Source organism: Nannobrachium achirus, assembly GCF_963921795.1.
Source record: "Nannobrachium achirus genome assembly, chromosome: 23".
NCBI classification, from domain to species: domain Eukaryota; kingdom Metazoa; phylum Chordata; class Actinopteri; order Myctophiformes; family Myctophidae; genus Nannobrachium; species Nannobrachium achirus.
Window position 1 is genome coordinate 39,982,966 of NC_137830.1, and position 12,305 is coordinate 39,995,270.

The 12,305-nt window shown below is 42.5% G+C and overlaps 1 protein-coding gene across 1 annotated transcript in view; it reads left to right on the forward strand.

The window, feature by feature from the left end:
• Positions 1 to 12,305, forward strand: part of acss3 (acyl-CoA synthetase short chain family member 3) — a 62,885-nt gene that overhangs the window by 12,978 nt on the left and 37,602 nt on the right. The gene's annotated exons all lie outside the window — the stretch shown is intronic.

Genomic DNA, 12,305 nt, shown 5'->3' on the forward strand with positions numbered 1-12,305 from the left:
CTGCATAGTACATAGGGAGACATACATACAGTAGGGACATAGGAACATAGAGACCTACACACTAAGTTTACAGTTTACAGTTTACAGTTTAGGCATTTAGCAGACGCTTTTAATCCAAAGCGACTTACAATAAGCAGATACAACATCGCAATAATAAACAAGATAATAGGTCAGTACATTAACAGCAATATAACAATGTAAATGGATATCTATCTAGAGAAAAACACAATATAATCAAGTTCTAAAGAAACCTAACAAACAAATGTTAACTAGCTTCATGTATGGTCATTGATTTTACTGTAGTGCTAAGGGTTTAGGTGGAGTCTGAAAAGGTGAGTCTTCAGTCCACGGCGAAAGGTAGCGAGTGAGTCCGTTGTTCTAAGTGCGACAGGGAGTTTATTCCACAACTTGGGAGCCAAGAGGGCAAACTGTCTCGGACGAGTGGATTTTTGCCCTGGAGTTTTTAGCGAGGGTTCGGTCAGCATCCCTGTGTTGGCTGATCTAAGTGAACGAGTGGGGGTGTAGGGGTTGATCAGCTTTTGGAGGTATGGAGGAGCCATACCTTTGGCTGCTTTGAAGGTCAGCATCAGTGTTTTGTATTCCATGCGGGCCGCAACCGGGAGCCAGTGGAGGCTGCGGAGAAGGGGAGAGACATGTGAGAACTTAGGCTGGTTGAAGACCAGTCGTGCCGCGGCATTTTGGATCAGTTGGAGAGGTTTGAGTGCACATGCCGGGAGACCAGTGAGGAGAGAGTTACAATAGTCGAGTTTTGATATGACAGATGTCTGAATGAGGAGCTGCGCTGCCTCCTGGGTGAGGAACGGTCTGATTTTACGGATGTTATAGAGTGTGAACCTACAGGACCGGGTGACTGATGCAATATGTGCCTTAAATGATAGCTGGGTGTCCAGGACCACACCAAGGTTTCTAGCAGTCGGAACTGAAGTCACCAATGCATTATCTATGGAAATAGTGAGATCTTGCATGGGGCAAGACTTAGCTGGGAAGAAGAGTAGCTCCGTCTTGTCCGGGTTCAGCTTGAGGTGGTGGGCTGACATCCACTGTGAGATGTCGGCCAGACATGCAGCAATGCGCTCTTCCACCTGGGTGGCAGAAGGGGGGAAGGACAAAAACAGTTGAGTGTCATCAGCGTAGCAGTGATATGATAGATTGTGAGCAGAGATTACAGCACCAAGGGATTTGGTGTACAGGGAGAACAGCAGAGGGCCAAGTACGGATCCCTGGGGGACTCCCGTTTGGAGGGTTCGGTTGGATGAAAGCAAACCTTTCCATGAGACCTGGTAGGTCCGGTCCGACAGGTAGGAGGAGAACCACTTTAGTGCCGTCCCGGTGATGCCTAGGTCAGCAAGGGTGTCCAGGAGCAGCTGGTGATTCACTGTGTCGAATGCCGCTGATAGATCCAGAGGAATCAGGACTGCAGAGTGGGATGCAGCCTGGGCAGCATGGAGTGCTTCTGTGACTGCTAGGAGTGCCGTTTCTGTGGAATGGGCCGGTTTAAAACCTGACTGGTTGGGGTCCAGCAGGTTGTTCTGTGAGAGATGGAGAGAAAGCTGGTTAGAGACCACACGTTCAAGGGTTTTTGAAAGAAATGAGAGGAGGGATACCGGTCTGTAGTTCTTGACGTCCGAGGCGTCAAGAGTTGGTTTCTTGAGGAGTGGTGATACTCTGGCTGTCTTGAAGGCAGCTGGGACACAGCCTGAAGTTACAGAACTGTTGATGATGGCGGTTATGAAGGGGAGTAGGTCAGATGCGATCGTCTGGAAGAGTGGAGAAGGGATTGGATCGGCACAGGTGGTAGGTCTAGAGGAAGTCACTAGTTTTATGACGTCATCTGCAGAGAGAGGGGAGAAGGAGGATAGACATGTTATGTTAGGGATACAATTGCGTGTTTTCGACACTGTATTCTGGGGGAGATGGGAGAATGAACTACTGATATCATCAACCTTCTTTTCAAAGTAGGTGACAAAGTCGTCCGCTGAGAGGGATGAAGGAGGGGGGGGGAGGGGGGGGGTTTGAGGAGGGTTGAGAATGTGCTAAACAGTTTCCTAGGGTTTGAGGTACATGATTGGATCTTTGTGTGGTAGAATGATGATTTTGCAGTGGAGAGTGCGAGTGAGAAACCTGACAGGAGTGCGTGAAAGTGAGATAGGTCCTCTGGTTGCTTCGTCTTGTGCCACTTCCTCTCTGCCGCCCTGAGAGGTGTTCGCTCAGTTCTGAGGGTTTCAGATAGCCACGGAGCCGTCATACGTAGGAACGGTTAGCACCGCTTCAAAATGAATGTTGCTATACTCTATATTGCAGCAACTACACAGAGAGGTGTTTGAAAGGTATAACAATGTATAGGTGTTCCAGGTCTAAAGTCATACTCTGCAAATTTGCATTAAAACACTTTTAATGCCAGCCCATTTCAGTGTGAGCGCTGTCTACACGTCTATCCGTTCTGACCAGTCTTTTCAATGGCCTGGGCGAAGCCAAAAGCCACCATCATTACACTGAATCAAACCATGCACAATTAGCAAATAGCACACGTCAACTACATTCGTGTCAGGCGCTCCATGCATGCACTCCTTGCACGATAGGAAGCGGGTTGCCCCACGCTGCTCAGATCTTTTCTCGGATTGAAGCTGCGACTTACGGGTGAGGAGATGTGTGTTTATATTTATAATAGAATCTAACCATGAATCATAACAAAGGCGACCCAGAATGGATCGCGCACTTCCGGGTTCACGTTCAATCACATGATCTGCCGCTGGAGGCAAGCATATGTTTCGGATGAAACAACTGTTTTATGATTTCGGCAAAATAATGTTTTTTGAGTTGTTTTATAACCAAAAATGCCTATTCTCGTCAACCTTCGTCGCTAGCATAAATGGCTAATTAATGACTCTCGCCAATCTACGTCTGGGGCATTAAATGAGTTAATGCATTAGAGAAAACAAAAGATGAGCGTTAAAATGTTTTCATTTACTGCTTTCTATCGTTTTAGAGATTTTAATTATGTTGATTTCAGTTGTTGGGGGCATGCGCCATGCGTACAAGTGGCTAAATATGTATTTTTAGACTCAATAAGCCCATTCCCAAGATGATCCGCCATCTTTCATGGACAGATGTGACTTATGGGGCTAATAGTGTTTCTGTAAATAGTATTAAAGAAATCTGCGGCTTATTGTGTCTAAAATACATATTTAGTCACTTGTACGCATGCCCCCATCCCACTGAAATCAAAATGGCTAAAATGAAAGAAAGCAGTCAATGAAAACATTTTAACACTCATCTTTTCTTTCCTTTAATTACAATAAAAAATATGAACTCTAGTTGTAAGAAAGAAAGAAAAAGTTGTCCTTTAATGTTCCAAAGCGCTTACTTGGCAATTCTGAAATATAAGCTAGTTAAACAAACATTTAAATGATAGTGATAATGATTCTTCATTTAAAAAAAGTTACACAGTATATTGGGCTCATCTGGAATTCCAAAAGATAAGAGTATTAGGATTTACTGGCAGATGGAAAGCCTCCTGATATATATAAATATTTTAGCCCAGTATTAATTTACCTTTAGGCACAACCACAGCATTTGGACGAAGATCTGCAGGGGATTGCTTACACAATCTATTACATGCATCAATTATGTTGGAGTAACATTTTGCTAACCTAGCAGTTCATGCCAATATCCAGTTTTATCCACGTATACAGAGGAGTGAACAGAGTTTAAAAAAATCAAACCTCGTTCGAAGTGGAGCGGTGAATTTAAGCAGTTCCAGGTCTATGTTTTAGATTCTATGTGTTCTAGATATCTGAATTCTGTGTCTTAGATCTATATAACGCAGTATGTTGCAGTATCCCATCAGCCTCCATGCATCCGGGCGGAGGGGAACTCAATTCGATAGGTACCGAAATGTTGTGTAACTGCTGTGCGCACGTGTGTGTGTGTGTGTGTGTGTGTGTGTGTGTGTGTGTGTGTGTGTGTGTGTGTGTGTGTGTGTGTGTGTGTTTGTGTGTGTGTGTGTTTGTGTGTGTATGTGTGTGTGGGTGGTAAAATCGCGCATGTGCAGATCCTCTTCAAACTTGACTGGACAGACTCGTACTAGTGAGGACAGACACACTCGTACTAGTGAGGACAGACACACTCGTACTAGTGAGGACAGACACACATTACTGCCTATAGCGGAGCTGCTGTGTTACACACACCGCTCCAAAAAATATATATATATGCAAACATCAGCCCACAGGTGCTGTAGTGGCAAATCAGTGAGCTATTTTTGTGTTCAGTTGAGGAAAAATGCCCTTAAGCACATAATCATAAAGCAATTTAGAGTGTGGCTGACCTGACCTTGGTGAATTATATACAAATGCATTGTGTGTTGAATGTCATGGTCCTTTGTTCACTGGGGAATCACTACTGCTGCTAAATTCCTGGAAGGGTTCTTTTCTATAATTCTTTATTTAAGTCAAAAGCTAGCGTGCTATGCTGTGCTTGTTATTTTTTCATTGCATCTTTCCCCCTTGGAATAGGCAGGCCCATGACAGATGACTGTAGTTCTCTGTTGGAAATAATGTCTCCATGTCACAGGCAGCAGGCAATGGTGGCAATGACATAATGCTTTAATTTTGAACAGGACAGTTGAATATCTGGTTGATCTTTTCCAGAGATGACTTCTGACCAGTTCTATGAAGGCTATTTTTGAAAAGTCGTGAAAATGTGTGCAAATCTTCAAATTTTTGAAGTGAACATTTGTAACTAAAGTTTTGCTTCTGGGGGGTCCCTGGAACTAAATATTTTGAGATGGGGTCCGTGGCCAATTACATATCATTTTGGGGTTCCTTCACATGAAAAAGTTTGAGCACCACTGACATAGAAACATAAGTAAAAAAAAATATATATACATTCAAAGACTTGCACAAATGTTCACAATTTCTATTAATTCTATTAATGCTTATGGAAGGACACTGTATGTCGATGCTAAAATAACATCTGATTTAAATGGGAAGTGAGTGGGTACAAGTTTCAACTAGTGTTGTACACATAACGTAGTTTGCTTTACTTTAAAGATGGAAATCCATGTCAGAATGGCTTGGCTCAACTGAATATTTTATCTAGTCAGTCATCCTACAGAGTATTCTGTATATTGACATTGTGAGACATTTGCCATCCATGGCATCACTTGTAGCTTTAACGTCCCGAACCATCATCAATCAATGCTTGAGGAATATTGCAAGTCATCCTGAATGTGAGACCTACACTGAGAAATATGCTGTGGAGACATTTGCAGCTGAGCCGATGATGCTGTGTTCTCTCACTCAACGGGCAGTAGACACTTCACTCTGGCAGTGTTTCAAAGCCAGGGGCATCATTTTAAGGCCTGATTTATCCTTTGTCGTATGTCAGAGTCACACGCTGAGGGGTCCCTGGAACTAAATATTTTGAGATGGGACTTGCACAAATTGTCATGATTTTTCAAAAACAGTACTATTTTTCAATAGTTAAAGCAAATATTGTGTAATAATGCGTTCCCAGTATAAATGGGTTAAACCCCCTCCCCAATGAAGAACATTCATGGGGGGCCCGCAGTGAATCCTTGTACCCAGGGCCCAGAATTTGGTGTGACACCACGGTCCACAAGCAATTTCTTTGGCACACATCACTATCATTTATCATACGATGTTAAAGGAGTAGTTCACCCCCAAAATGACTTTTTTTTCTAACTCCATTCTCCATGGCGTTAGTAATCAATAGAAAAAAAGTCATTTTGGGGGTGAACTAATCCTTTAAGTGTAACTCAAAACTCAAGTTCTCATTGTGGTGGGGTTTCTCAGGGAAAAAGGCACTTTGAGCAAAGATGACTATTTGTTCACTATTTATTCAGCACGAAGTACATTTTGGTTCTAGGTCTAATATACAGAGCAAGCGTGAGAGAGAGAGCAGCGACAAGCTCCTTCATTCAGTTTCAGGCAACTTATATAACCTCATTCTTTTCCTATCCAAGCAGACAGAATCAATTCCATTCTTGCCTACCAATCATAAGGTGTGTTAATCCTATGAGCACCCTGCATCCATCATCAGCATTCATGTTGATATCCTTGTAGGTCCTGTCTCCTTCCCATCTTTATTTAATCAGAGACCTTTAGTGACCAGTACAGAAGGGTCCAGTAACTGGTCAGACACTTCCAGATATCATATGCGTCATGTTTCATCATTTTTTTTATTATTATTGTAATTTTTGTTATCATTTTTATCCCACGATTTTGTAACCAATTTTTCACCCGGTGCCAATTGCCTAAGCTGTAATCCTTGGCTCTGCTCTCCCTCTGCCAACCAGGGGAGAGCCCCGAACTGAGCCCATGCTTCCTTCAGTGCATGAGTTTCCTTCTTATCACCTGACAGGGGGGAGCTTCCCCGATTGGACGTAGCGCGTGGAAGGAACACGTTATTCCAACCAGTTCCATCCCCCTCCATCAGGCGCCCCGGCTGGCCAGGGAGAGGCATTATCGAGACCAGGATTACTGCATGTTTTTGTGAGTGTATATACCCTAGGAGACACGGGGAGAACATGCAAACTCCACACAGAAAGTCCATTTCGCCAACCCCACCTAGGGTGTGGGCGCTGATGACGCGGGGAGAGAACACGCCCACAGCGTCCCCCGGCGGTAGTGCTGTGAGGCGACAGCACTACCGACTGCGCTCGTGCCCCCGTGTTTCATCCTTCTTAATATAGCAGTTCAAGCAGACAGTATGAAGCAATCTACTTGTCTATAGTCCATCTGAATAATATGTCTTTACACACACAATAGTTGCGTTTCCATAAAGCTTTTTTCGAAAATAGGAAGCAAATCATCAGAAAGTCGAAAAAAAGAAAATGCACATTTTGCCTGTTTCCATCCACTGATAAAATGCGATTCTTGGGAGATAGTTCATGAAATAAGCACTCGGAAAGGCGCTATTTTTCCAGTCAAGTGAAACATTATTGAACATGCACTCTAACCCAAGGCTCTTCAGCCTATAGATTTCATACTGTATATAAGATAAGAGAGAGAGAGAGAAGAAGAGACACTCCATTCCACTCCACATACTGTAGGCTACTTCACCCCCGCAACATTGCGCACAATAACAGCTGATATGCAGTACAAGCTCATCACAGCTCGTTGCGGATGCGATGTGAGCTTGGATTTGGAGGTCTGCTGTTCTCTGCCGTTCTGTACGTGCGACGCCATCGCGGAACGGAGAATAATGATGAATCGTTGCCCCTCTCTTTGGCCGTGTGCACCTCGAAAGATTACATGCCCATCCGGCCACAGTGGCCGTGGTGCCCCAGTGCCCCGACCGGCGCCCACAGCAGTTCATTAACTTAATTTTACAGTTTTTCCTCTGCGCGATTTTCCAGTCATTACGGTGACACCAGTGACTGGTTGGTTGAGCTGCTCACATGACCAGTGGTAGATTTGATTTCAAGCCTCGTAGCCGTCACAGTGGGTACCCAAAAATATTTTCGGTATATTTCGGTACTGCCTATCGGTTCCTAGACAAGGCTGACACTAATAAAATAAATAAAGGCTTCATGATTACATTACATATATATCTTAAAAGACGTATTTGACTATCTGTCAGGACCTGTCTAACTTAAGTGACTATGCGACTTGTATTCCTCCACACAATGCGCGCACACCCACACACACACTGTAACCCTATGCTATATACACAGGGCCAGGGGTACCGTATGTGCCTTTAAATATGTGTTTAAGTAGTTGGCGGGCTGCAGAGAGGTTCTGAAGATAGAACCCTGGCTGTTCACGTGATTTTGTGGAATATATTTTTGTTTATTAAATCACCAGTTTTCCAGCACGGAATCCTTACTTCATTTAGTTTAGAATAAAGTTAAGGATTACTCTGAAACGAAGAAGACGGTGGTTATAACACACGCACGCACGCACGCACGCACGCACGCACACAGACACACACACACACACACACACACACACACACACACACACACACACAGGACACGGCAGCGTGTAGATGTGAGCGTTGTGACCAGACAGGCATGCAAAATATGTACTGTGGAAATCACTCTAAAGTGTGGCTTCATTAAAGCAGGGAACCCAAAGAAATGGGGAAAGTTAACACATATGGTGCCAACCCCGAGTTTCCCGAGTTTGTATTGGTACCACCGCTGTGCCAACCCTGAGTTTCCTGGGTTTGGGCCGTTTTTGAAGAAAAACATTTATTTTTTTTCAAAAGTTTTTTTTGGACCTCCAGAAATGTGTTAGGCATGATCGCGATCGCGAAATTGCATGTTTGCATCATCTAGGCATAGGCGTGCACGATCCGTGCACTATAAATTACATGGAAGTCTATGGAGACCATGGCATCAGAAGTCGGACCTTTTGACCTAAAAGTTCGGTTTCGGTCAAAGTATGGACAGGCCTTTAGTGTCCAGATACTTCAATTGCAGACAGAATACAAGACTAGGCTTAATGTCAACTTCCTAGGCTTTTCACTGCTTTGGAAAAGAAGTGTCACTTGGCTGCTTCTTTGCAGCTGTGGACATTGTGAGATGGCAAGGTTGTCCTACTAAAAAACTTCTGTACTGCACACAAGTATTCAGTAATGGTAGTCCGAGAACTACAGTAGGAGGACGTATTGATCTAATCTGCCCTTATTAATTTCTCTGGTTTGCTACATTGTACTGTTTCAGGCCACTTAAACATACTTGCAAAGTGCAAATGGCATGACGTGACGCAACAGCAAGAAGTGAACAGCCCCTGAGCCTATCTAGCTTTCTCGGACCACTCCAAGGTCACACCATGTAGATTAGTGTAGTGTTATCTTTACAAATGCGGGTAAAAATGTTTTTCTTCTTTCTTTTTTCACTTTCTGTGAACCAGTCAATCATTGTGATGAAATCCAAAGCAAAGGGCAAATGATTGACAATTTGTATACTGTCCAGTGTTGATTGAAATATATTTGATACGGTGTAAGCACCTATTAGAGAAATAAATGTGTTGCATAAGCACCCTATTTAACCACTTAAACTTACTTAAAAACAGAGTTGGCTCTTACTTCCACTCTTCCACTCTTTTCCCCTCTACACCAAATCTCTTTACAAGAAATAAACTATCTACAAGCTTACAATGCACCATCAGTTTATAGATCAACTAGTTTTATCGAACGTTCCCCACATAATAGGGATGCAAGGTTTCATGTGATTAAAGGGATATTTTATCGTATAATCAGGCTTTTTTGACCACCCTGGACAGATTTTAAGTTGCTTGATTCAGTATTTTGATATTTAAAGTTATACTATGTCACTTTTTTAATAAAACAAATCTTAGAATTGTCCTAACTATTAAATCGCTAAAGTTTTAGAACACCCACTCCGTTAATTTCAGCCCCAAAAGCCTTTTCTTTCTATGTTTTCTACTGAGCCTTGAGGGGTGTTGCATTTCCCGGCAGAATTACGTCATCTGCATCATTCCGTATACGTGTCTCCCAGATCATACACTACCGGCCAATCACGGCACGGATCATACACTGCCGGCCAATCACAGTGCGTCTTGCTGTCTTCTCAGGAAGTAGCTTGCCTCAACATAACAACAGCATTTACTCTGGTGAAGGAGTCCATATCTCCGGAATGCCTGGACGCATGGGAAAAAAGGGCTTTATCTATGAATGAGGTGTAAAGAACGCCAGGGAAGCAGAGATCTGATTGTTTTCACGGCGACACTTTACCGCGATGGTCGGCCCCGGTTTGGATTTTAGTTTCGCGAGCGTTTGTAAACAAATGGATTTTCTTCCTCAATCGTCAGTGGACACTCACGTGCACACGCACGAAGCTTCCGAGGCTCTTCAAAATAAAGCGTGAGTGAACGGCGGCAGCAGCAACAGCTAGAAATGTTAGAAACCTTGGCTTCCCATGTGTTAAGGTGAGCATAATCAGTTAATTATGCCAATTTGTTTGTAGTCAATGCTACACAAACTTTTTCATAAAGTACTGATATACTGTACAACTACTGTATATACAGTATTGACTTGAATGACATGACATGAATTTTTACATCTTTGATATATGTTTCCCCCAATGCATCTCAGTGAGAGTCCAGTTGAAAAGTATTGACACTGTGTGTGTGTGTGTGTGTGTGTGTGTGTGTGTGTGTGTGTGTGTTACTGTATGTATGATTGATGCCCAGGCCCTTAACTTGGGCATCAGCCAAACCATTATCCTCTGAGCACCATTTCTCAGGCTACACAAGGTCATTTCTGTCATTAAACCAAACCAGTATTTCCACTGAGCCCCTTGGAAAACGTAGCCAGGAAGAAACTGTGATTACGCTGAATAACAAGTGGTAGGAAGGTAGTGTTTGTCTAGTATAGGTAATTTGCTGGGACATTTAGCCAAGTCATAATGGTGATTAATTTACACATTATTCCACATTAAGCCAAAGTAGTGCAGGCCTGACTGCATCACCCTGGCAGTCGGATGGTGATGCATTGTTAGTCAAGAGACTGTGTTTGGCTTTGACTCCATAATTACTTAATCACTATTTTCATAATCTCTCAAGAACAGATTCTCTGATGCTAACAAAACTGAGAGGGCGTTGTTTTTCCCTTTTCTTTGACGATGGCTAGACAGATTGCTATTTTCATAATGTTTACAAATATTGGTTAACGCTTTACTTAATGGTTGGGTCTATAATTAATTATAATCACATTTATAATGCATTATCATGCATTTGCAAAACTCGATGACACTTATTGTTTATAATTATGCATATAATGTTTATGAAGTTTTATAAGTGCTGGTCATCATGCATTATATGCTCAGCGGAACATACTTAGTTATATAAAGTGTCTTTATATATAAAGACACTTGTATAACAGTATGGCAGTTATAATGTGCTGTTCTGCTGAGCTTATAATGCCCGAGCACTTATAAAACGTAATACTTTCGGTCATGACCAGTGTTGTCAATAATGCGTTACAAAGTAACTAATTACTGTAACACCGTTCTTTTTTTCAGTAACGAGTACTCTTAACGTGTTCTTTTTTTAAATTCAGTAACTCAGTTACCACTACTACGTGGTGCATTACTCCATTATTTTGAGCGTAGTCCTGAATCTTCCTGTGTCACTCACATGCAGGCAGAGGGGAGACGAGACACCGACACCAAAATGCCAGACACAGCCACGCTGAGATGCGCTGTGTGGGCACTGAGCATGTTTGTGCTTTACCAACAGACTAGTGCAGACATAGACTGCAAACACGACTACAGATAGCCCCCACTAGGTACTGTACAATATGATAGAATTCGATCACTTACAGTAGCAAGTGGACGTGCAGTGGACAGCTGAGCGTTATTGATGAGACGATTGACAGCGTCTTTAAATCCATGCATGTGTCCCGACTCGTGGTCAAATCTGTCGTTGCGTCTATTTCATTAAGGCTCATCAAACCATGATATTTTTGTTAGAAGAAAGCTTATAAACTTCCTGTGGTCGTAAGGTAATTTTCCCTCAAGTTTCTGCTGGTAAGGCATCGCACATTATTTCAGAATGTCTTGAGGAAAATATGATTATTTTGTGTTTATATTGTAGCCTACATTGCTTGCAAATACAAAAATAAATGTCAAAGTTATTTTGTAAGGAATTCCATGAATAGATTATAAATAAAAATTCCATAAATTAGAACACAAATATTTAAGAAATAGTTAAAATAGCTGATCTACAAGCTGTTGTGAGGTTGTAGATCTGCTGTTTTCACTAGTTTGGGTCACGGGCAAATGTCTAATTTCTCTTTTGGGTCACAAGCTAAAAGGTTTAGGAACCACTGGTATAGACCACATTGCTTAGCAGAGTTCAGTGCAATGCATGTCAAGAGTGAAAATGAAGGCTATAAGGTCATTAATGGGAGCCCAACTAAAAAGTATTAACACATTACTTTTTGGTGTAAGTAATCAAATAAACTTTTGAAATGAAGTAACTCGTAAAGGTAACTAGTTACTATTTTTCAGTAACTAACACAACACTGGTCATGACCCACACTTCATGAACATAGGTGAGAGGAGGAACTAAGTTGGTAGACAGAGAGCTTTGCCTTCCGGCTCAACTCTTTTTTCCCCCCTTCACAACAGTGCCATTTAGCGACTGCAAAACCGCTCCTGCTGCTCCCATTCTCCGGCTGATCTCTTTCTCTGTCTTCCCCTTTCTCTCATTCGTGAACAAGACCCCGAGATACTTAAACTCCTTCACCTGGGGTAAAGTCTCATCCACTTGTTCATTATCCTGCTTATTACA